This window comes from Pezoporus wallicus, unplaced genomic scaffold (genome assembly GCF_028554395.1).
Source record: "Pezoporus wallicus isolate ANWC-B61680 ecotype Strahan unplaced genomic scaffold, APGP_CSIRO_Pwel_v1 contig_8218, whole genome shotgun sequence".
NCBI lineage: Eukaryota > Metazoa > Chordata > Aves > Psittaciformes > Psittacidae > Pezoporus > Pezoporus wallicus.
In genome coordinates this window covers 422,066-448,687 of record NW_026636063.1, presented here as the reverse complement: position 1 = coordinate 448,687, position 26,622 = coordinate 422,066, and the positions used below count along the sequence as shown (strand labels likewise).

At 43.4% G+C, this 26,622-nt stretch overlaps 1 long non-coding RNA gene across 2 annotated transcripts; it reads right to left on the bottom strand.

The window, feature by feature from the left end:
- Positions 1-13,150: 13,150 nt before the first annotated feature.
- On the bottom strand, positions 13,151-26,201 carry LOC130593643 (uncharacterized). 2 transcript variants are annotated; one of them, XR_008970844.1, is made up of 4 exons: positions 25,994-26,201; positions 24,027-24,180; positions 19,080-19,266; positions 13,151-13,280 (listed from the first exon to the last, which is right to left on the bottom strand). It is a non-coding gene; the product is annotated as an uncharacterized LOC130593643 (long non-coding RNA). The 2 variants fall into 2 exon arrangements; XR_008970845.1 differs by lacking the exon at positions 25,994-26,201 and adding an exon at positions 25,351-25,482.
- Positions 26,202-26,622: the final 421 nt, after the last annotated feature.

Sequence of the window (26,622 nt, the reverse complement as noted above, 5' to 3'; positions counted from 1 at the left end):
TGTCATCTTTTTGTATTTTATTTCAGGCTTATCATTAGCTTTGAAGAGAACTTTTTCAGGTCTAGACGAGGAAGGCAAGGACGTATCTGTTGGCCAGGTCTATCTTCCTCCACCTTCAACAGAAGGGATGAACCTGTCAGGGGCTCATTTGCCTCAAGGTGTCCTGTGGCACTTATTTGTTAGTCCTGTTACCATTGACCTGCTCACTGACAGTGACTCCGGTTCCTCGTTATGGCCATACAGAAATTACAGATTAGGTGCTGGAAACACAGAGACGATTATTTTGCAAAGAGCCACCTCTCCGAATATGTGTTTGCACACACATTTGTGACTTTGGAGTGAAGGCTTTCTCTGCCCATCATCCTTACAGATGATGAGCCCCAGTTGTCAATGAATATCTCAAAAATCTGAAGCTGATCTTTCAGAGTCCTGCTCTGGGGCCTTCTGTGTTACAAGAGCATTTTCAAAGGAGTATGTTAGAAGAACTTACAGCCAGCTGTGAGGTGCAAGGAATCATGCTTTAAAAGCAAAACTATCGTTTAATGGTGCCAAAATTAATTCATTCCTGCAAAGCCTCAGATTTTCTTGCTGCAGCACATTCATTCTTAAATGTCGGCATGCACACAGCTCAATTTGTTATTTATATGATGAACACTGAAAACCAATGCTCCTTAATATAGTTGCATCCTTGTGATGGGATTATTTCCCTTGTGAAAAAGCAGGATATTAAGTCCATTAAAAGATATGTGAAGTATGGCAGGTGCATAGCAATTCTGCAAGACTGAGGGAAAAAATGATACCTTGATATGCTGAGTTGAGGCCTTTTCTAATTTTTGACAGTTTACATTTCCAAGCTATCTGGTAAATATCCTCTTTGGTTAGCATCACTGGAGCAAATTCAACTCTCAGCAAATGTGGGTGTAGACTGGAGTAATTCCATTTTGAACAGCAGAGCCACTTCAGAAATACTCTAGACCCTCTGTTACACAGGTGGCACAGTGGAAAAAGAGGAATCCAGTTCATGAAATGATTACCAGTGATGTGACTGTTGCCTGTGTTTATCCCCAGGTGAATTGCAACTGGTGAGGTGAGGGACCTATCCTTGGAGATGAAAGAGCCTTATTTCAGACTTCTTTTGTAGGAAACAAACTAAAAGAGGCCTTGCTCAGAGCCGTACAACTCTGCATCTAACGGGGGTTTGTGTCACTGATCCCACTCTGCCTGTTGGGGAACTGGGATACAGGGACAGAAATTGCTCCAGGGCACTGGGAAGCCACCAGCAGAGAGAGGCCCAGTCTCTGGTTTAGAGGGTGAGTCAGGTGCATTGGCTGTCTTGGAAGGAAGCATTGAGGTAAAGGTAGGTGTGTATGAAACAACTGGTAGGGCTTTTGCATATGGTTGAGCAAACTCTTTGCAGGACAGGAAGAGCATATGTATGTGGGGATCAAGAAATTACTGTTTCGTGCCAAGTTTCAGGCTGCCATTCAGCCAAGTTTCCATTCTTCTTCCACCACCTCACTCCCAAAACAGTAGGATTAACAACAGGGTGATGCAGATGCCCACTTGCTGGGGACAGATTCTGCAAGCCCATCCCTCAAGGCAGCTAGTGGCTTCCACAAGAGCCTATAGAGGCAGTGTGAGTGTATTTTAGGGAGAAGGGGAGAGATGCTCATGTGGAAGGGAGCCAAGGCCAGCCACCTGAGAACAGGTGTCACCTCCATCCCACCTTCCCCATCCCTCCCTTTCCCTTGCTGAGGACCTGATTGTCAGTCAAGCTGTGATTTTGCCTTCACAGGCCGGGCTGGAGTGGGATGTTGCTGTTTGCCCTATCTGGCTCATGGTAACTACCTCACATTACTGCCATGTTGCTAAGGCTTTCATGACTCTTGTTCAAGCCGAGCAGCTGGATTTTGGCAGTCTTCCAGGCACTTCCACTAATGTAACTCAAAGTTACCGCAGGTTTTCTCAGGAGGTTCAACATGCTTCTGGATTTTCAGGGACGCTCACCTTTTCAGGCTACCCTCCTCCAAGGCTTTAGCTTTAATTCTGGGTAGTTTACATCTCTGGAGTCGTTAGCAGTGGGACCTGTGTGCTTCTCCCTGAAGATGTGCCACACCAACATTTCATCAGAGCAAGGTGCAGCTCTGGTGATGTATGACACTAGTATACCATCAGTCAGCCATCACAATAATGATGCATTAGCTAATATGCCTTCAGGATGGAGTTGTACTGATGATGTATTTTCAAAAAGATGGAGTCCCAGAGAAAAGAAACAGTCTGGAGCTAATTCAGTATGAACATGGCCACTGAGAGCACACAGTGTGCAGCTTATTGAGATAAGAAGGACGACTTTACATTATCCACTCTGACCTGATCCTTTCTTTTTCCTTTTAATCTTTCCTTCTTTTCTTCTTGCTTCTTTTCTCCTCCACTAGCACTTTTCCCCTCTTACTCTTTGTTCTTCTTTCTCTTCTTTTTATTTTTCTTTTCTTTTTTTTTTTTTTCCACACTGGTGACTCTCATGGCCACTGGCTTTATTCATATATTCTTGTCTCTCACAGTCTGACCTTGTGTCATGCTGTATAACTTAATATTATCCCACTAGAAACTTTTTCCCCCCTCTGAGTGAGATAATATTAAGGTGACCTGTAAGTGCAATAGATAAAAATCTCCAGGCCATCTAGGCAGTGACATTAAAAATCATCACAACCCTTTAGTGATGGAGGGGGGGAAATCTTATGGGATCTTTCCTTGGCAAAGGCAGCAAATGTGGGCTGAGGAGTGGCTACCCCTGGGATTTCTCATAGCCTTCAGCTTCTGGAAGATGAGAAGTGTGTTAACCCATTCACACAGCTAACAATATTAAAACAACAAACAGTGCTCAATCAAACCCAGATTGTCATCTTTCATTGGATAAAAAGTAAGCTTTCTAATAAACATTTCAACTAATAAAGACTACAAAAGTAATTATACTATTAGCTCACTAGCCCCTGACACCCAGACATTCATTTCAAAGTAACTTTCCTGCAATGTTTAGACTGAGACAATTGAATGACGGAAAGATATTATACCAAGATGAAACATAAATAAAATTGGCTTCAGTCTCACCTGGAATTCAGGCTATACATGGAACTCAGATAATGTCCTCAGTCCAGTACTAACATGTTGTTTGCATCCACCTCAAGAATACATGAATGCTAGGAATTTGATCTTTCAACACTTTCAAATGTATATTCTATGAAATAAAGTATATTGCAATACCTCACAATATCAAAGTGTTTTGGAATAAATACTCCCCACAGAAAAAAAAGCAAAAGACCTTTTGTGTCATTTACAGTCATTTTCAAATTTTGTTTTTACTTTACCTCTTGATTTATAAGTACTCCTATTTACTCAAGTTACATTAATACTCAGAGAGTCCAGTCAGGACATAGAAACCCATTGTGAAAGGATGGGGGCACACACACGTCAAAAGGCAGTTCTTGCTTCGGCATTTAATCACTGCATCCTACACAGTGCAGGATTTCTCTTTATGTTTAGAGTTAAAAATCTGAAAAATGCAGGGCCTTGTAGCCCTAGTGGCTGGAATCATCTGTTTATTCATGTATAACTCAAGCACATCAGTGTGCCTCAGCACTGAGATGAACTGACACAACAAGTGTTGATTTCCCATGTCTAGCTTGTGGCCTCTCTGCTATAAAAGCTACTAAACAGGTCAGCTGTGGAGACATGCAGAAAATGGATTGTAGCCCCCTCTGCTCATTTTCCATAGCCTACCACACTCACTGCAGTCAGGACTGGGAACCAGTGACCTGCAAGCTTTATGTAGTTCTGCCCTTGTTGCTCCAAATTCATTTCCAATTAAATTGTGTGGGAAACCATAGTATCGCTGGAACGGGTGTCTTGCTTTTCATTTACTTCCAGCATGAGCTAATTCATCCTCAGATTATCCAGACAGAAAATCAGCTTTATTCCCATTTTACAGGTAGTAAAATTGAAGCAGATTTAATTGACATACTCCAAGTCATAAAAAGAAGGAAGAGCATGGAGTGGCTTAGAAGTAGGAGTCTACTATTCTTAAGCACCAATTCTGCTTTCAGCCCAGGGAAACCAATTCTGAAATTAGCTTTTACTCTTTCTGAAATACAACTTCTAAATATCTACTAGTTAAGTATCAGCATGACTAATCTTGCAATTCTTTGATGTTCTTTTCCCATAAACTCTCATGAGTTCCTCTACCAGGTCATAAAGGTTTGGCTTGCACAAGGAATGTTACCATATATAGCTAAGAGACTATCTCTTATGCTCTCTAGCACTGAAGCTCTAATTGGCTGGTGAGATTGATTAACATGTGAAGCAAAGCTAAGGTCTTTAATCAATCTTAGAAGTCATTTATTGAGAGTATATGACAAAGCTGTAAAGGTTATTGCAAATGACATATTTTAATATTAAACCCAGAACCTTCTGCCTTTGTAGAGATTTGAATATGCTTTTCCCCCTGTTTATAATAAATTAAGATTAAAATTAAATAGATATAAAATAAAAGTATGAGTTCAGGAATGTAAGCCTCTTTAAGTCAGTAATATCCGAGCACTGAAATTCCCTGCCCCAGAATGCCTCAGAGCCCAGCCCAAGGTTCATTCACCCCATCTAACACCTACTATCACTCCAAAGTGGTTACTTATCATCATGTCTGATCTTGATGAGAAATTGGAAAGCACTATGCACACTATTCTCATTTCTCTCTTTGTAGAAGTAAGGTTGAATAAAGTATAGGCGGTTACACAAAATGTTGGTCTCCGTGTATAAAGAAGTCATATGCTGAGGGCTGATTCTCTGCTCTGCAAGGCAGAAGGGAACATTTACCCTGCATAGATATCAGATTCAGAATGGATCCTCAGGGAAGGTTGGGGGTTGTAAAGATAAACCTGTTCCTAAATCTGAAAGCTCAGCCCGAGACTACACTTCTATGTAAGGAAGAGCTGTGCCAAGAAATTGCATAAGCATCTGACAGCTTGCTAGCTGGATGAAACAGAGAGAGACACCTCTTGGGTGATCTAACATATAGATAGTTATAATTATGTTTTTCTATTTCTATCCACCTGTCTTGAAATTGAGTAACTATGCTGTTAAATTTGGATTGCAATAAAAACAGTCTTCTTTGCATTTACCTGAACATTTGCCTTCTGCTAAGAGTGACTTCAGAATGAGTGGAAGTCACCCCATTGTAAGGACTTGAGAAGCCCCAACATCAGAGTCCTGGACCAACACCTTGTATTATCTTATAGGTAGAGCTGCACAATACTGCTTGGCTACTTGTAGTTCAGGTCCTGAAGGAAACCCAAAGAAAGTGTCTGTTGCTCCTCTTGGCCCAGGAGCTTCTCCAAAGGACCAGTGCAGAAATCAACATTCAGGGTAAGAATTTACTGGTAGTTAATGTTTTTCCAAATATCACATATTCAGCCTTGCTCTGACTACAGATTTATTACCACACACTTTTTTCATTTGTTCAGCTGCTCCCCCACTCCTTTTCAGTCACCTCAGGTGAAATAAAAGGCCAGTCACATTCAAGATCAAGCAAAACTGTCATAACGAGGATTTCCAGGACGGTTCAGAATAAGCCCAAATTCATCCCCTAGTGCAGATAATATGAAACAGGGAGCAGCCAGGTGTGATTTCCATGTATCTTGCAAAGAAGAAGGAATTCAATTCCACAAAATCTGCAACCTAGATTGTCAGATAAAGAAATAGAAGCACAGAGAAATCTATTTTTTTTTTCCTGTGACCACCAAAATAGCAAAGGAAATCCAAATGCCTGAAATGCAATTCCAAAACCTTGACCATGAGACCAATCCCCTACATTTTTTTTTACTATTGCCAGTCATCAACATGTAGAAGAAGCAACTTTAAATGCATGTCCTCAGCACTGAAGATGTGTGCATAAGAAATTAGGATTTCCACAGGAAATCGAGTGATCTGGCACAGAAAGACTGAAGTGAAAGACCCCACTATTGATTGCCAGAAAGCCAGTGCTTGACCTAAGAAGAGTAAACCCCATATCTTTGGTTTCTCTGACCAATGTAAAAGTCTCCTAGAAAAAAAATAAAAATGAGAGCAACAAATAAGAAAGGAGATGTGCAATTTTGTTTCTAATGATGGAGTCTATATGACCCTTAATTACTTTCTTCCATCTTTGGGCTCTTAGCACCTTGAAGACCAACTGATGCATATCTGCTACAGCTAAATCAGGGCCAACAGCACAGCAAGATGGTTAGGGAACAAAAAGAGAACTTTTTTTTTGAGATGCTAAGCTTGAGCCTCTGCCTTTTATTGTGCAGGAGTGTCATAATGAGGGAAAAGTGTATATAGAAATTAGAGACGGCTATCAGGTCATCTTGTCCGTCGTCCTTACAATGAGAGAAGTTCTGAAAGTAGTACAGCATTAATGTCAAGCCAAAGAACAGAAAAAAAGGCAGAAACTAAGTGAAATAAGTTCCACAAGCATTAGTGGCTCTTATAGGTAATACAAGTTAATAAATAGCATTAAGGCAGATGTGGATATTAATTGGCCATTCACACGTGTGTGTTATTAATGACAGACAAGTTCTAATATATCCTGTCCACAGTAAAAGTCAGAAAGAATCTTCATTCAACAGGATAATGAGACTCTTAATGGATGATTCAGCTATTTGATCTGTATTTTTAGTGCATTTAAATAGCATAACTGTAATATGGCAGCTACAGCTGATATCTAGCAAGTAGAGTGAGAAAAAGAGGAAGATGACATTTCTTTGCAGGGAAAAGGGCTGGAAGCATTACTTCAAAGTTCACACTATGCTCAAGAGTGGCAGGAAACACAGAGGAGAGGATGTATCACATGAAATACTCACTCCAGGAACCTCTATCGCAACACAACCCTGGTCGCAAATGTCACCAGGGAAGAATCGCCCTGATCTAGTTCCTTTTACCAGGGTTCACTGCAAGCCAATTCTGTCTGGCATGGAACAGGGGTTTTGCTGGTTGCTGTGGTTTAGGTGAGTCAGGGACTTATGCCTGAAACACCTTCAAACCTACATCACAGTGGTTGTCTCATAAGAGGAGAATAATTTAGACAGCTGAGGAGCATCCTACAGATCTGTCCAGCTCTTACCAGCTCTCAAAAACCTCCTCAATACAAAGAACCAAATATAAAACTGAAGCTTGGTCATAGCATTGCCTCTGTACATGTTCTATGACTGTAGGTGACACAGTCTATAATCTTTGTAAACACAGAAGCTAACAACACTCCTAGTGCTTGATGTTCTTAGAAACTCTTTGTAGGGCTTCCTTGTAGGCATGATGCTGTCACTGCCTGAGTAGCAGATTGCAAGTAACCCCATGGTCCCAAAGTGCTCTGTCCCAGCAGCCCTCACCAATCATGTTCTCCAAGAGATGGCCCAACCTCCTTGGCATGCATCAAGATAGCCTGAGCTCAGTGGAGTAGGACCAAGTCCACTGGAATAACTGGGCTTGTGAGATGGGAAGGCAAACCTTGTGGTGTGTGAACACAGCCCATATTCATTGGAAGCAAACAGCATGGCTATGAAACGTGGCCAGACTTCTTGTGTGTCTGGGCCAAGAAAAAATGCACACATAGGAGAAAGATGGAGGTCATCAGCTACTAGGAGAGACATGAAATAGCTTTGTAATTAGAAAAAAATGGTCCTACAGTTTAAGTAGGCTGTCCAGTCCTTTTGGGATCCAACCTGCTGGATGATGAGTGTTTTTCATACCATTGTTTAAAAAGGGTTTGGGCAAATGAGATAGTTTTAATCTCATGATTGACCTCTACAATATATTTTCATACACAAATATTTAAACTGTGCATAGGACATCTCCCGTTGGCCAGTTTGTCTGGCTCAGTAATCCCCTCCTGAAGAGCCCTTCACACCTGCAGTGGTCTGATCTCCCCTCCAGCTCTGCTGGCCTGCCAGTGGGATGTGGATGCCATCCCAGATGCTCACTCACTAAGATGATGGGGCTACAACATCATGTGGGGTGATGCCAGTGCTGGGATGTCTAAAGAGGGAGATCAGTGCAGCCCGAGCACCAGGTCTTACTCTGAGTCACCAATCTCAGCTTCTGACAAGGGGATGGGAATATCTCCAAAGGCGTTAAACAAGGCCAGGTAAATCCCAGGTAAATCCCAAGATACCCATATCTATACATCAGGAGAGAAAGCCCACAGTACAGGTACTAAAAATGTGGGTTTTCAGGAGGCAGTTAGTGTCATGCGACTTCCTGGTAGGGTGTTCAGCTCTCCCAGAGGTTGTAGGTAAGGGATTGAAAAGCAGTATTCCCAACCTTTTTTTCCCAGAGTCAAGCTATCATATTTCCCACCCTCCCGAAAGGGTTAACGAGAAGCCTTTTCTGTGCCCCTGACTTTGTCTTCCCCTTTTTCTATATTCTTGCTTCCTTGCTGAATCCATTTGCAAATGATATCACTTGTCTGCATATTGTCACTTGCCGCCTGCCCACCCATTTATCAAGTGCCTGCAGCTCGGCACAGGCTAGCCCTGTCCTCCCTGCACCATTGTTCCTCTTGACCCAGGGGAAGGTGTGTGTGTGAGAGACAGAGCAGGAAGATGGGTCTCCCACAGCACTGGGAGCCAGGGTCCCCGCAGTGTGGGCAGCGGCAGGCAGGCAGTGCAGCTGGGAAGACACAGTTACACGAGGAGACTGACAGCTTCCCCTCCCCGTCTGGCATTGACAGATGACCTTGCAGGGACAGCAGCCCTGGGCCTCCCCCCAGACATTAGTTGATATAATGGGCTAGACTGGACATGCCATACTGAGAACGTAGGAGGTTGGTAAATCATCCCAGCTCAGTTGAAATAAACCCTGCCATTTACTTTCACAATAGGTTTCCCTTAAACTCACAAACTTGTTTCTCAGTAACCCTAAAGCAAAATGATCATGGAATTTGAACACAACATTTACCAAGTCCTAATGAATAACATAATTATCACTTTATGCAAATCAAAGATCATTTGCATCTGTGAATATTTAACTATTAAAAACAACACTTTGATCTTGAATAAGTATGTATATCACATAATCATAGCCTTATGGAACATGAAAACTATCTTTTTTTCTTCCTTTTTTTTTTAACTGTACAGTTTTGCTGCACTCAGGTTTGCTGTTTGAACCTTCTCGGCGGGGATTCCATCTATGGATCTTCTTCCTCGAGGATGTCCACTGGGGTCGCTCGATGGCTGTCATCCCAGCTGGGCACATCAGACCTTTCTCTTCAGGTCACTTTGTCAGGAGCAGTGCAGTCTTCTTTCAGTTTGCTTCTTTATTCTCTGGTACTGTCCACTTTGGTGTCAGGAGTGAAACCGAGCTCTGGAATGCAGGTGTCCTGCTGTGTTACACACCACACCATATATATTGCCAAGAGATGGGTACTTTATACATTAATTACAAAGTAAGGGAAGAAGTAAAATTCTACTTGCATATTTAAATTAAGCCACAGCAATGCAGATTTTTCTCTTGGGGAAAGATTACCAGGGATGACAGAGGAAGCATGACTCTTTCACAGGATATTTCCCCACTGAAAGCTCTGAATCTTGTTCATAGGATAGCCTGGACACTTTGGCCAAAGATCTAGAAGTATCTACATGCCCAACACCCACTCATACCATCTTGAAATTGCTAAGTAGCAGCTCTTTGTCCCAGTCTGCAGATTCAAACCTTGCACCGTAAAATGATAAATACCCTGTTTTCATATACTGGAGCTGTTATCACTCGTTGTTGTCCTGGGTTATGCTTCATTCACAATAAAAATTAGATTTAAAGAACCCCTCATCTTTACCAAATAATTCCTTCTCTGCAAAGATCTTCATAGGTTATTAAACCAAGTGAACTAATTATGTGTAACTGGCAACTCAAAATTCCCCCGAAAGCTGTCATTGATTATGGCCCCTGATCAACGAGTAAGTGGCCACAAATATGCCTACCAAACTGGGATAAGTAAAGAATATCAGGGTATTCATTACCCTTTTGTTCTATCTGGTGGTTTAATGTGCCTTGCCCAGAATGTGGCCTCTTACACACTGATGGAGACATTCCTTCTCTCCTTCTCTGCTCCCCTGCACCATCAGCCCATCCCAACTCCAGGCTATCAATTACTGCCCTGCCTGCAGTAAAATCCTGTACAATAAGGGGGCCAGAGAGGGACACAAAGCATGTGCTTGACACTAATTTAGCAAAGATGTAGGTGCTCACCTAGGAAAAAAACCACAGGTTCCAGCTCTTAGCTCCAACCCCTGCTTAAGTATTTTGCCGTAAAGAAGTTTTTCCTAAAGCAAAGCTTGGTACCTATGCCTCCTTATTTCAGGTAATCTTGTAATCTTGCTGGGGTGGAGGGGAATCATGCTAAAATTCTTTTATTATTTTATTATATTAGTTTTATTATTAGATTTTATTATTATTATCTAGCATCAGACCAGTGCAAATGCCTTTCACAGGACTGACTGAAGGAGCCCCTCCTAAGGATACCCTGAGAGTCTGTGGGCTCAAATGCTTTCCTATCCTTTCTGGAAACCAAACTTGGGTCATCCCCATCCTGGCGGAGCACACAACCACTGAGCTGTTGCAAAAACTGGGAGTGGTGAGGAAGAAAACAGGTGGTAGCACTTGCACCTCTTCTGATATTTTGTAAGCAAAGGCTGGTGCGGAAATTCAACTCCAGGACTGCCTGTAGTGCCGCAATTCCCAGTTGGACTTTAGTGACTTTAAAGTCTGCGCTGTTTAGAATTTGAGTGTTGGTTTGAACTTTGCAGTTTGGGCTTCAGTCTAGCAAGTGCATATTTTAAACAAAGAAAACAGTTGGCAAATAGTTGATTCTGCATTCAGGCACTGTCCCTCTGCTCCACATGATTTATTTTTAAAAGGGTCTAAGGGAGACACATTTCTCTAAAAATAAAAGGCATCCACATGAGGCTGAATTATTCCTTCACAAACACAAACTGATCTTTTGCTTGTTTCCAAGCACTTAACAAATTGTAACAACAAAGCCACGCTGTACTCCTTAAGTTAATGAGCTTATGACAACACTTTTCGATCCTACCCCTTCCAGCCCCAAGACATACGCATGGCTCCTCTAATCCTTTTGTCCATCAGAATTATATTGTGACCACTGACTTCTGAAACTTTAAAAGTTACTGATAGCATTTCCTACCCACTATGTAAAATTATAAAGTCAACGACTGAGGCGAAAGCAAATGATTGGAGAAGGATCTTAATTATTTTTTAACTATCGAACTTCTTTTTGCAAAAAGCACAGGAAGATCTTGTTCAAATCATTCAAGGCCTCTTAATGTGCATAGCTTACAGTTCAGTGATGTGTAAAACAGAAACTCTTGTAGGTCTGTGAAAGAGCCTAGAAAAAAGATACCAGTGCTATTTTGGTATTTTTAACAGAGTGTCAAAAATCTTCCAGCATGTGGTGGGTTGACCCTGGCTGGACACCAGGTGCCCACCAAAGCCACTCTATCACTCCACACCCTCAGCTGGACAGGGGAGAGAAAATATAAGGAAAGGCTTGTGAGTCAAGATAAAGACAAGGAGAGATCACTCACCAATTACTGTCACAGGCAAACAGACCTGACTTGGAGAAATCAGTTTAATTTGTTACCAATCAAATCAGAGTAGGATGAGAAATAAAACCAAACTGTAAAAAACTCTCCCCCAACCCCTTCTTCCTGGGGTTAACTTTAGTCTCGATTTCCCTGCCTGATCCCCAACAGTGACACAGCAGGATGGGGTATGGGGGTTGTGGTCAGTTCATCACATGTTGTCTCTGCCACTCCTTCCTCCTCAGGGAAGGCCTCCTCACACTCTTCCCCTGCTCCAGTGTGAGGTCCCTCCTATGCGAAACAGTTCTCCATGAACTTCTTCAACATGAATGCTTCCCATGGGCTGCAGTTCTTCATTAACTGATCCAGCCTGGTTCCTTCCACAGGGTGCAGTCCTTCAGCAACAGACTGTTCCAACATGTGACCCCCATGGAGTTACAAGTCCTGCAGCACACCTGCTCCAGCGTGGGTTCCTCTCTGCACCGGTCCTGCCAGGATCCTTGCTAAAGCAGGGGCTTCTCACAGGGTCACAGCCTCCTTCAACCATCCACCTACTCTGGCATGGGGTCCCCTACAGGCTGCCAGTGGATATCTGCTTCACCATTAACCCCCATGGGCTGCAGGTGGGTATCTGCTTCACCACTAACCCCCATGGGTTGCATGGGGACAGTCTGCCTCACCATGGTGTTTAGCATGGGCTGCAGATCAACCTCTGCTCAGGTGCCTGAAGCACCTCCTCCCCTTTCCTCACTGACCTTGGTGTCTGCAGAGCTGTTCCTCTCACATATTCTCACCCCTCTCTCCAGTTTCAATTTCAGTTTCCTGCACAGTAACTTTTTTCCCTTCTTAACTATGTTATCCCAGAGGCACTATCACTGTTGCTGATGGTTTTGACCAGTGGTGGGTCCATCTCACTGGCTCCATTGGACACAGGGGAAGCTGTTAGCAGCTTCTCACAGAAGCCACCCCTGTAGAACCACTCCTCTCCCCCCTCCCCCAAAAAAAAAAAAAAAAAGCCTTGCCATATTAAACCAAAACACAGCATATGTTGAATAAGTGACTCTTCTGTTTACCTGCCTAACACAAAGCATCACCTCTGTGCTGTATGTATAAAATCAGTCTGCTGGGCTATCTCCCTCCTCCTCTGAGAGCTGCCCCTCAGGAGGGCATCCAGAAGTGACCAGCAAGAGTTTATGCTTGAGCATCTTGATTCAAAACGTGTAGAGAAACAGGTGAAAGAGGATGTGAATGCAAAGTATGTTTGTCATTGCCCCCCCCCCCTTTTTCAGAGGTATAGAACAATGAGGCCCAGATGTTCTGGTTGCAGGAATGCTAAAAATTGCATAAGTTATTTTGCAGGCAAGAAAAGCCACAGAAGGTCAGGCCAAACAGGCTTAGGGTTTGTGCAGGGCAGGAGCTGTTCAGAATGAATGTTTTTAGTGTGCAGTATCCATTACCAATTGATGTCAGAGATCCTCTTATAGATGGATCATCTAATGTTTTTTCTTAGAAGGCAGAAAAATAGCCATGGCAAAGTTTCAACACATGTATTTGAAGGGAAAGTTGGAGTTATGGAGACAGAACTTCTGTTTTGACCAGCTAAGAATGGCAAGTTTGAGCTTTATCCTGCTGTCTTTCGTTCCCATGGTAGAATGATTACCACTGAAAAAAAGAAGAAAGTTGGAAACTTCTATGCTGTGTAAGAAAAATCTTCTGGAGCTCTATTTCTGGATGATAAGTGAACCAACCCTGCTTTCATCTAGTAGCCTGCTGTCAAGTAAGCAGGTTTGAACAGGCTTGGGTTTATTAGTACATAAAGTGCAGTGTGTGTTGGTCTGTGTTTCTAGGACAGTTTAAAGTTCAAGGTTATATCGAAGGCAGAACCATGTGGATAGTTTGCAAAGAACCACTAGCCTCCAGCAGCTTCCAAAAACTGCTGTGTTCGCTCAAAATGATAGCCAAACTATGGGCATACGGCTGTCTCCTGGCTCAAGCAGGAGTTGTGGCTTCTTTGCCAGGATGTTTCCCATATCACAGGGGTTTCCCATATTAATGTACCTACACGCCAGTGTCTGCAGCAGTGTCTGCTGGAGCTCCAACTGCTCCAGGCCACATCTGAATCAGAGCCCCACCTATGTCCTCTGCTTTAACCCCTCTTGTGGCCTCCTCAGAAAAGTTTCCTATCCCTTTTCCCTGACATCCAGAGTAGTTTTGGGAAAAGATCAAGCAGGTTTGATAGTCTGAGATAAAGATGCAAGGACCAGTAGGACTCTGGTGTCCCCCAGGAGTGGGAACCTGGGCGCACCTCAGGACTTCAGTAGCTCTTATGCAGCACCTAGCTCTGCCTTGGCCATTCCACTAACAGTGTGGCCATTGGCAGGACATCAGCTCCCTACCCCTGGGGGCAGAAGGACCATACACCCTTGGAATTTCCCCCTGTCCTCCCCATTAGTGCCAGCACAGCTGCAAATGACTTTCAAGCATTATTTCCCCACTCAGAGCTCCTATTTCCAGTCCATCCTGCCATGCTCACCCTCACACCCACATCTCACGCTCTCAGTTACCCACTGTCAAAACTTCTGACATAAAGAAGATTAACCAAAAAGCCAACTAATGTCTTCCTCCCATTTAAAACAAAACAGAGCAGGAGCAGAGAGCTTTTGTCTTGGCTAAATAGGGTCATACATTCAGTATTTTCCCCATTCGCAACAAGCCCTATCTCCTTGCTTTCCCTATGGCCCCTCTGCAATAACATTTGGGAACAGGTCTTGCTCTGTACCAGCAAAGCCAGACTATAAATGGAGAAAGGTGACGTTTCCCCAGTGCAAACACCTTCCCCTGGCTTCAGTACAAGAGCTTGCTAATGATGAGTCTCTGCTAGGCACAACCTTTGGTAAGACAAAAATCAGGGTTTCATTTACTCACATTTCCTAGGATTTCGCTTTCGTTTGTCCATAATTTCACACAGGCTTTAAGCTTTTTTGCTATATATATCTCAAGTAGAAATCCGTTTAACCAGAATTCCCTTAATAAAGGTTAAAAAATTTGCAGTGAAGAAATGTCAAAATACACTAGCTTATAATTGCCCTCAAATATGCAGTTTTATGTATTTACTTCATGGAGAGGAAACTTGGCATATATTTAATTAAAGAAATGGAGCCTGCAGGAGGTCTGAGAATGGAGCTCATTGTATTTTGGTTTGAGGTGAATTTCACAATCTACTATATAGTTTTATTAATCTCCCCAAGCATGAACAAACTCCAGCTATTTCTGTAGAAAATGGGAAGGAAATAAAACTTAGAAGCCCTTGGAAGTGGTTTTAAACATAGCAGGAGAAATTACAGTATTTAATGTCAGAATCTAGACAATTATTACAGAAAAAATGGCTGCATGTGAGAGAAATAAACCTTTGAACCAAGACTGCTAATTGATACTTCAACAAAGGAGACATTTTGATGAAATAGAAATTCTGAAATAGACTTTTAGCACTTTAGTCAATTAACCAACAATAAAGGTTACAGTCAGCACCGGGAAAACCTACAACATGATTCCTGTTGACATCATCTTTTTTGATTAAAACTAGAAAGGTTAACCTGAAGACCTGCAGAACAGGAACCCAAGAAGTGAAGCTCTGGTGAGCTACCGAACACCAGCTACTGGATCCAAGAAAGAGTGCAGAAATATGTCACTTAAAAGGTTAGTTGGAGGCTAATATACAGCCACAGCGCAGCAGCACACAAAATGGTGCCACGCCAGTTGGAAGGCCACGAGACTTGTGGACTACCTTTGATAAGAGGTGGAAAACCTGATCTCATGATGCAAGTAAAAATAGGAAATGCACACATATGATACTGTGTGTGCCAGGACTAGGGACATGTGCATGTGGGGAGCGCCACTGTGAACTATGCCACATGTCACATCGTCAATGAAAATTACCTTCTCTCCTTTGGAAGGGGGAGAGTTTTAAGACCTCAGTGAGGCTAGCAAGGGGTGGGTCTGGGGTATTTATAGGGCAATCTGTGACAGGAGCATGCTGCTATAATCTTTGTCTTGGCTAAGGGAAAAGCAGTACTCTGTCCTGAAACAAAGACTAATGCTTTCCTCCTCCTCTTTCTTCTTCCTGAAATGCTAGAGCTAGAGAAAAAGTGACCAGAGTGGTAAAAACACGAAACAAAATGCTACAAAAATGTGACTAATTCCATTTGTCAAGCAGGCTCAGGTGTTAGAGAGTTGTAGGTCTAAAAACCCAAGCCAACCCTGTTAATTTTCATTGCTTTACTCCACTTCTACTTTTTCTCATAGGAAAGAGAGTATGGAGGTTAAAATGTGTGGGAATGGAGATATTTTCCACTGAAGTAAATGCAATTTAAGTGTAAGAAGGGAAAATATAAATTTCCATGATGAAGCAAAGAATTTAAGAAACATCCCATACAAACCCAACTTGTTCATTAAGAAGAAAAAATGTCTACAAATATATTTATCTTTCCCTGGCTGGTAACTGAAATACTTATTGATCTATAAACCCAGAGTCATGTACCAGTCGGAATACAAGCATTATCTCTAAACAGCTCCCTTCAAGTCCCACACACATGCCAGAAAGTATAAAGTAGGCTGAGTTTAACAGCACAAAGGCCTTAAGCATATATTTTCAGCCAGAGGGAACTCCTTACAGAAGATCTGAGACAAAGAGCTCTGTGTCATAGGATCACAAGGCTTGATTAATTGTGTGCATGCGTTAGCCAGAAGTACTTCTTTCCTCACTGTTCAACATGTTCATAGTTGAGGTAAAAGAAAATTTCACACCAAAAGAGAAAAACCACACTGTTGTAATACCTAACTTCCATCTACCCCTGTGCATACTGGAATCCTCAGCCCTGGGTTAGAGACACAGGCATCCCAGTGTGCCAGGTGTGGCACGGGGGACAGAGTAAATCTGATACCTCAGGATGGGATTAGAGAAGCTGGAGATGAGAAAACAGAAGCTGACCAAGCTGGCAGCAAGAAATGTCTACAAGAGGCCTTGTGGTGTAAAGTATTTAGTGGTGAGGCAATTAAGCAGAGGCAGTTACATAGCTACTGGTGGGAGAGAAGGTGGCATCTATCTCCTTTGGGAGTCTTGGCTGTAAATCCTTCCCTGGAGATCAGAAAATACTGAAAAACAACTAACAGTTATCTCCCCCATGATTTTTCCTTAGCCACATAAGAGGTAGGAAATCTGCTTTCAAGTCTTCCTCCTCTCTCCTCACCCACACACCTGATTAGAAAGCAGGTTTGAACCTTGGTCTCCCACTGAGGAGAGTGGCCTCACCACCACCTTCTCAGGTATTTGGGAACAGGACTTTCTTAATACCCTCTTGCTGAATCTGGTGTACTTTGCCATAGCTAATTAAATACCTGCATTCAATGATAAACAAAACCTGATTCTTACACCTTTCTTTGTAAGGCCAGAGGATGAGGATATTCCCCCAGGATGTGAGAGATTCAAGTTTAAATCACTATTCCTGAGGAGATGGGCCCAGATGTCTAGGATGAAAGGCCTGGTTTCCAGAAGACTTTAAGGCGTTTCCCACTCCACTAGGCATGTTCAGAGCATGCCAGGAGGTGATCCCATGTGCTTTCCTGCACCACTGTAGTATCAGCTGTACATGAAGAATCCCTCATAGGCACTCACGTTGCTTAAAATCTCTGGGGATAGATACTCCATGACCTCCTCAAGCAATCCACTCCAATGATCCCCTTTGAAGCAGTTTTGAGCAAAGCAATCTTGGTGACACTTGAACACTAGGGCATAAATACCCTTTGTACAACTAACTCCTGGCTCAGTCCAATGTACTCCACTTTCAAAGGTGGCTGTTAACTATTGATGCTCCCAGTGGATGTCTGATGGGTCACAGATCTGCCCAGGAAATCTAGCTGGAGCACTGCTCCTCTCCTGGATCACTGCAACAGGAGTGATCACAAGAGTGCTTGTGCTCCTAGCACCACAATAAGTAACAGAGCAGAAGAAGCATTTTGCCAGGGATAGGAAAGACTGACTGTTCCTCCACCTACTTTCAGTAGCAAGGGGAAGCATTAGAGTCCTCTTAAAGAGGAGAAAATACATGGACATGAAAACAGGGTGGGAGGATGAAACCTGTCTGCATCAGGCCTCCTCCTCCCTCCGGTACTACAGATGCCCTATCAAGAGGAAAAGGTTACGTAATGAAAGAAGTCTGCCTACAAAGCCTGCTGCTACAAGAGTTTGCCAAGAAAAGACTCGAGAGAGAGTGCCATACAACAGCCTTAAAGTGGGACATTGCAAGCTAGAACCTCAAAGCAGGATCTCCGACTACTATCCTAGAAGGGTTTAAAAAGATAGAAAGACCACTGAATCAGCCAGAAAAAGCACATAATGGGACATCCCTGGAGATTTTCACTCATTGATGTTACTGCTATTGCAAATAATAATAACAATTCTCTTTCTTTTTGGTTACTTTAGAGTGTGGAGGCTCGAGTGACCAGAGCTGGCTGTATTTGGAATCCAACCAGCAAGGAAAAAATTTGAATCTAACAGTATGATGGACCAATTATCACACTGAAATTCTTTGATGTTCAGTGACTGTCATCTCCTTAGGCCCTTCTAACGAAGGCCAACAAACAAAGAGAAACAGTGTTGCTGGCCACTGGCTTCATGTTTTCCAGGTAGCTTTGTCTTGCCCTGGTTTTGTTTCAGTTCTGTTACTCTTACAGCCAGGACGTGCATATGCACTGGCATGAAGGAAAGAAAATGGAGGTGTTTAAATACTTAGCTGCTCAGTGAACCATGAAATAAAACAGTCCTGATTTGATTGAAATTTTGGTTGACAGTTTGAGACTGCCAGAGACAGATGCCAGTAAGACTGTTAGTGTTCTCTAAAGTGGCCAACTTCTGATACTTCACTGATACTTCTGGAACCGTTTATCATTTGCACATACATGTATTAAATATACATTGCTGTCTTCCCTTGGGCATTGTGATTCACATGCTGATGGTATCAGGAGATCTACAGCAAGATGAGGACCCACGTGATTTAGGGGGTATCAGTGCATTTGCCTATGTCTGTCTAAAAGAAAACTAGAAGCTAGAAAGCCCTGTGCCCCCTTTTTGAGCAGAGAGCTGAGATACAAGCAAACTGACTTATTCAAGATGCCACAGGCAATCTATGGTGGGGCTGGGAACCAAATCCAGATTTCCTGAATCCTATCCAGTGTCTTAACCTCAAAAGCATCCTTTCTCACTAATCAGGTATATCAGACGACTCATCAGACACCTATACATATATATGCTTACCCTCAGATCTGTATACCTCTGTGGTCCTGAAAACTAGTTTGTTCTCTCCTGCCTCACCCACAGAGCTTTGATAAGGTTGTAAAACCAGCTTAAAGACTTCCTTTGTTCTGATGACAGGCGCTGCAAATAGCAGCTCTACCCAAGACTCTGACCTTGCTCTTGAGGTCCTGAAAGATGAAACAGATGTCAGATGGGCTATATCCACAGGGAAACTTCCTCACAGTTTGTGCCTTTTAGGTGTCTGTTGAAGAATTGGTGGCTGGATGTGTCATCCTATTGAAGGCAGTGTAGGCAAACTGCCGAAAGAGGCTCATCAGCAGTTCTCCAAAGCCACCTTACCTGTAGACAGAAGGCAGGAAGGACATGGTCTGTTAAAACGTGCACAGGTCTCAAAGAGAAGCCAAACAGTCTAGCAGCTGCCAGAAATCATGGCCAACTGAAGATCATGTTACTTTACCCTCAGTAAATCCCACCAGATTAGAGAAGCACAGACTCAACAGTGAAAACATGACTCAAGAGTTTCGACATGAAAACAAATTCCAGGTGAATTTGTTAGCATTAATTAGTCAATCTTCATGAGCAGAAGATCTGTCTTTGTTTCTTTTTCCTTTGAGAGCAGTTGCTGCAGACTTTGTCTCTAGGTGTGATCGAAGTCTGCTGTGTTAAAAAGAAAGTTGACAGAGGTAGCAATAGGCATGACAGGAGCATATGAGACTTCTTAAGCTAATCATTAAAGACCAGGATCAAGAAAGCAAGTGCTTACATGTGCCTCTGACAGTCCTGTCAAGCCAAGAGAAAAAGGGGAGGTGGGGGTTTAACTCCTGAAAAAGTCACAGCTGAAAAGTGAGGCTGGTGTGATAAGATGGCAACTCCAAAAAAGGTGATTCAGGCAGTAATGTATGTTGGTATTAGCTAAAACCATGAAAAGCACATAAGGAAAATGTTGTGAAACTGGCAAACCTTATGGAATTTAAGAAGAAATCAACAGTTTGAGAATTAGCCTATTACCATCAGAAAAAAACACTTTGGAAAAATTAACAAGGGATAAAATTTTATAACTGCTGTAGCTGGTGGTAAAACTTCTATAGATCTCAGTGGTGCCAAGACTTCATCCTAGGAGCTTTGTCATAGGAAAAGAAAACACCACTATTCTGACCAACTGAAAGTCTTGAATAGGGATAGCTCAAGCTTTTCAGCTTTTCCACTTTCACTATTTCCACCACCCATGGATTTTCTGAGCTCCCCATAATACCAGTGTCATTCCCAAAGACTAGGATAGCATGTGGGTACATCAGCGCTCCACACTATAGTGCTTAAGTGAGTTAGCTCTAAAAGAACTAGCTTGAGGACGAGAAGTAATCCAGATTTATTAGCATGGTGCTCTACCTATGCTAATTTATTGTGCTAATGTAGCTATACCACTTCCAGGTATCCCTGAACTACACAGTGTTGCGAGATCTGGATCTGCCAAGAACACAGATGTGTCAGCAGGTTGAAGAGGAAGGCCTGAGACTAACAAGGTGGTTGGTAATGTGAGGTACACCGAAGGAGGCTATTACTGTGGGCTGCCTTAATGCCTTCTAATTTTTTTAATTAAAGCTTGGTTACAATATCCTGTAGGGAAAAATCCCTTGCTGGCAAAAAGTCTAAGCTGAAAAACCTCACAAGCTCTTTTCTGGCATTAACGTATATTACTCTAAGTAGCAGTCCAGCCCAAACTTGTAGGAGAATAAAGCTACCACACTCCTACCGCAAAGACTGCTGTTCTTTGCCAGTAATTGCTGTTTTTCCATATACAAGGACCAGATCATCTACTTTCATTCAAAACGACTTATTTTAGATTAAGGGAAAACAGCAGTAAGAAGGTGGGCTGGAATTTAAATGCAAGGTCTCCAAGAGAGATCAGCGCGGGTTCGCTTCCGCAACAGGCCGGAGCAGGCAAGAGGAAGATGGCTGCTGCCTCTGCACACATGCAGAAGTTCTTTGAAATTCCTCATGTTGCTGGCAGGCTTAAACATTTCATTTATTACATCGGCCTCTCAGGGCTCCCAGTCATTTGGCTGTGCTGATATCAAGCCTCGCAAATGGCTAAAATCCAATAAGGTAGCGACTGTATATGTCTTTGTACTTGGGATCAAGACAGGCACCCAGCTACTTAAAGGTTTGGCTCCAGGAGACCAGCAATGCTGATGCTGCCAGTGCTGTCTCCATGAGCACCCTCTGATACAGCTAGGTCTGAATTTCCCCACCTGATCATGTCCAAGCGCTACCTCGTGTTGCACACTGAGAGAGCAAGTTATATGGGGAAGAAAAGAAACATATTGTTAATTCTGTGTTTGTATCATCTCAGTTGCAGTCTACAGCCAGATCCCATTGGTGTTACTGTAATACAGCACTAATAACAGCAAACCAGAGAAATAACACGACCACAGTGAAACCTCTGCTGGAGTTATCTTGGGAGCAAGCTGCCCCCAGTAAAGGCAGCTGCTGGCAGCTGCCTGCTCTCCCCGCTGGAGGGTATGGCAATGCTGCGAGAAAGCGATTGATCTGTGGGGCTCCACACCAGAGCAACAACCTGATTTATGGTTATGTAGCTGCACTAGATAAAAGAGCTGTGGCCTTTTCCTTTCAGCATAGGTGTGGTCATCACTTAATTATTCCTGAGAAGGTGGAAAGCATTAAAACCTCAGGAAACTCTTGAGCAGTGAGTGTGAGAGTAAAGACTATAGGCATTAGGCAGCTAAAATTACCTAAGAATTAATTCTACTTTCTCTGAGGCTCTGCTCGTTTCCACCCCACACGCACGTACACTCTGGCACGCACAGACAAATACATGCACGCAAATACTAAACAAATACATTCACCTTGAGAGCATTATTGACTATTCGATATGGTCGGATTGCTTAAGTTAAAAACTCTCCAAAGAAAAGAGTTTGCAGATTTCTGTCAGCCAGAGATCTATTACTCATGCTCAACCATCTGGTATTTAATGAGAATATGACAAGCTGATTGTTATTTTTTTTTCACATGGCGAATTGAAAAATGCGACTTTTTGATCTGTATTTTAATTACACCCCCTCTGATCTCTCTCCCTTGCACTTTCTTAGTAATGAATTTGGAGAGTTAACACACTCTGACTTTCCATATTAGCCCTGCTTCTTGAATGGCTAAAAAAAAAGTCATTTCTTTACATTTCTCTGGTTCACCTGTGATCTGCAGAGGTTTAAAGAAAAATCTTTTCCTTCCAGCTGAAGAGCCAGGGAAGGGTTTCTGATGAGGTGAGACTGCTTGCCTCTGCAACCACCCTCAGTCCTTCCTGGCACCCTGTTTTCTCCATATCATTTTAGGCCTCATGGAAGGGGAGTTATTTCACGTTACAGGTCTCGCTATTGTCAAATAGGATCATGGTTTTGTTCAAATGCTGGAAACATAATAAGAAATAAAACCAAAACAAACACAAACCCCACTTTTGCCACAAAAAGAGGGGAAGATGTTGGAAGCCCTGGAAATGGGGATTTTTGTCAGACTGACCCCGCTCTATTTATGACAGGTTGCTGACTGCTTAGTCGGGCCTCATGCCTATAGCTGCATCTAAATCAGACTATGTATGAAAGCGTGACTTTAAAGGGACTGGACCCAATCACATGACAAGTTTTTGTCCAAGTTCCACTATCATGTGACAATCTACAGTAGATTTATGAAATTAAGCACAGATGGCTACTTTGTTTTTGTTCTTTGAACTGACAGCTGCTGGTGTAAAAATAAATTAAATTAAATTTCATATAAGTCAGACATTGCAATTTTTTTTTTTGTTGTTAAATAATCTTTAAGGTCCCCCCCCACATGCACACACATACATTTTAATGTTTTACTGGCTCTTGCTTCTCACCCCATGCTCCTGGCATACCCCCAGGAGCCTTCCCCAGCCACCCTGGCAGTGACCTCCCTTCTCATCTAGGCACACACTTCCCAAGGGACATCAGGCATCCAGACCGTGTCCCCAAACAGACACTGAGTGGCAGTGGGGACAACCTTTGCCAAGCCTCGCCAGTGGGCATAGCTGAAGCAGGGCCATTTAAAGCCACTTTCCATCAGGAAACCCAGTCAAAAGGAGGGAAAACCCCATGAATTCTCCACCCTACAAGCCTGCGGGAGAGTATTCCTAAACTCTTAGGAACTGTCAGTTCTGAAAGACTGCATCTGCCAACAAAAGTAGGAGGGTTGTTGTTAACTGAGCTGCTAATAATCCAATATATAGGGAAAAATGAAGGAAGATCCTTCTAGGTAAGGAAAGTAATGGCAGGAGCATAAAAGAAAATGAGCCGACTTTTTAAGAAAACAATGTTTCAGGATTAGCTAAAGGGTTCTCCTGTATTCACAAATCTCCAGGGAGCACTTTAAAAGTCTTCTGTGTTTGTATCACTTAAAGTGCTGCTATTTTAGGTCAGTGTAAATAAGTCATGTGTGCCTTCAGCCTTGTACGAGTGCTTTCTGCTGCTTAATAATATATGTGCTTGTCCATTATAGGGGCTACATGGGTATGTGTTGGGATCTAGAGGCAGTCATGCAAAGATCCTGTCTTTGGTATGGCTGCTTAATACTTTGAGTGAGGGCATGGGGTACATACTTGTGATGACCTAGAGCAGAGCAAAAGCTAAACCTAGCTGTGAGCACAGCGCCCAGTAAATAATTAATAAAAAACTGTCTCATGGTATCACTGCTTTCCTCACAACAATCCAGCACTATTATCTTTTTTTCATTTATACAGAGATATCAGGGTTTGAGGTAGCAGGGGGTTAACTGACCACATCAGAATACCTCCATTTGAATTACACTTCAGCATTTTGCTGCGGTTTGGTGGGTGTTTGGGAATTATGTTTCAGATTCCCTCACGGAAGTGCTTGGCACAAATGATGCAGCATCCTACAGGACATAGCAAGCAGAGCATCTCAGGCCTGATATTCCCTTTGAATACAGAGAGATGCTGAGTTCCAGTCTCAGCTGTGGTTTGGGCATCCAACAGACTCCCACCCCTGTGAAAACTATTCAGGTGGCCTCAAGTGAGAGCAGGACACTCTGAAGCTGAGAGCCTCACTGACCTGATATTCGCAGCTCCTGTATTGTTCGCTCCCTTTTGTGTCCCTGCTCTCTCTGGGTCTCTTTTTCCATTTATATAATGGATTTGTCAGTATGGGGACTCTCATTATAAGCTTATCCAGAGATTAGCACAACAGGGTCCTGTTCTCCATACCTCTCTAGGCAGGACAGCAGCAAAAAGAATTAGTTTCACTAAGAGTCTAAACTGTACAATAGTGTCATGCAACAGTCTGAAGACAGAACAGAGAGCATGAACTCTCTAGATCTCAATCATTTGATCATTTTGCAAAGTTACAGTGAAATGCATAAGCAATTGCAAAAATGTAAGCCTGTCTATGTTGTGTAATTACTGAGTTAGTGCTGGAAAAGCACTCAGGTGTTGGGAACCGTTAAGTCCTGTTAGGAAGCCACTGTGCCACATATTCTTCAACCCATCTGCATATTGCTGCATCCAGCCGGGTAGGTATCCCACTGAATGCAAAGTGTGTTCTCATATTCTGATGCAGTTGCTTTACCTGGGAGTTTGAGGGGAGAAAATGGGTTAAAGTGCCTGTTTTCCCTGTTGGGCATCTGCAAGAGGTGATATGATTTAGCATAAGGTGTCCCTGCCATGGCTGGAACTAGATGATCTTAAGGTCCTTTCCAACCCTAACGATTCTATGATTCTATGATTTTGCCTTATGCTCCTGTGATTTTGCTCTCAGAGAAGTCAATTCAGGTTTGCCATTCCTCCAACAGAAGGCAAATCCACCCAATAAAAGAGCAAACTATCATACTGGAAAAGCTAAATCTCTTGAGTCTGACTTGCTGTGAGGGAGATGCCAAAATACCTTTACAAATCTGTGCCTCAGTACCAGTGTCAGTTTTGCGAGGTGCAAACATTGTGATTCTGAGAAAAAAATGAAGAGGGTTTTGGTAGCAAAAAACTTGCCCAAACACACCTCAAGAGACCTGTGAAGGCTGCTGAAACTGAGCACAATGTCTGCAAAATTAACAGCAGAAGAGTTATCTGGCGACAGAAAACAGTACAAAGAAAAAAAAATTATTTAGCTTAAAATGGTCCTTTACTTTTCCCTTCAAATGCTACAGATCTGATTTCTTTGACAGAAAAATAAGTATGTGTGTGCATCTATATGGCGAGTTTTAAGGAGAGGTTTAGAAACAAGGTTTTTAAGCAAAAACAAAGGCACATCAGTTAATAAGCATGCATTAATGTTGAAAAGGCCCCATAATAGTATTTCTTGTGCATATGTGGGAGTGAGGGATTGTAAGAACAAGTGGTGGCTGGCTGCCTGGGTTTATCAAAGCCTGGTAGGGCAGGATCACCTCTTTGTCTTCGCTGTGCTCAGAGTCATCAATCCCTCCTGTTCCTTCCGGAGCTGTGAAAATGTCAAGGGAGAAACTCCTCCTCCTCTAACAAAACCCAAGTGCTGTGAAAGCCCCAGCGACATGCAAACACCCCCCATGTCGGGCTGCTTGGCGAGGCCTGGGGAAGCCAAGCTGGCCCAGTCCCACCAGCTCTGCGGGGCAGAGGGGCTGGATAGAGCTCCTGCATGGTGGGATCTCACAGCCCGGTGGCCCTGCACCCTCCAGGGCTCGCAACCCTCTGCAAAGCACGTAAGGGCAGGCCTGTCCGGGCACCATGGGAAGGAGACGGACTTTATGTGACCCCTGAGCTGGGGATGGCCACATTTCCATGCCCTGACAGGGCAGTGCTGGAGGCAGTTTTACTTTATGGTTGAGCTCACACCTGAAACCACAGCTTCCAAATAGCCTCGAGCACACCCTGCTCCTCAGCGTTCCTGCCTCTTCTTCCTTCCCACTGCCTCTCTGCTTAGTTGCAGACCCCAAAGTCGAACCCTTTTTAACAAGGCAACCCCCAGCCTGCCTACCCTACTTCCCCAGCCTGTAAACAAGATCCCTGAGCCGGCTCCATTGTTTATGGAGGCCCCGGGGAGTTACAAGGCACCTCAAATACAGCAGGAGGGAAAAGGGTCTTGCTGCCCCCTGGGACGCAGCGCCCTGTGGAGAGCTGTAGGTGACTGCCCTGGTCTCTCTGCAGAAAGGCAGGGTCTGTCAGATGCTGTGATGGGAGGCAAACAGGGCAGATGGAGAAGAATGCAGACAGGGGAGTGGGGATGGCTGGAGGGGCAGAGAGGCAGCAGGAGAGTGGCCAAAGGTGGGAGGAAAGGTTGGAGGACTAGGAGGAGGGTGGAAAGGGTGATGAGGTGCAGGATGACACGGGAGATGTAATCTAAGGCAGCCCTCCAGGCTGGGAACCAGGTGACTGAGCATGATCACAGCACCTGCAGCGCAGCCCCCACCCAGAGGTAACGCTGCTCATTAGCTCACTGCCAAAGCTGTCTTAATCAATGTAGCCCACATGCAAAAGGTTGAACACCAAAGGGAGAAGCTCGAACAAGCATTGCTCCATATGCTGGTGTTGACAAGCTGGAATCACAGACTTTCATTTTGTCTTAACATGGTGTGATGCTGGGACAGCATGGTGGGGCTTTATGCTGCCTGCTTCCACAGCAGGACCAGCGGCCTGAGCTGGTGGCTGAGGGAATGCCAGCCCCTTGCCACAGTGTGAACGAG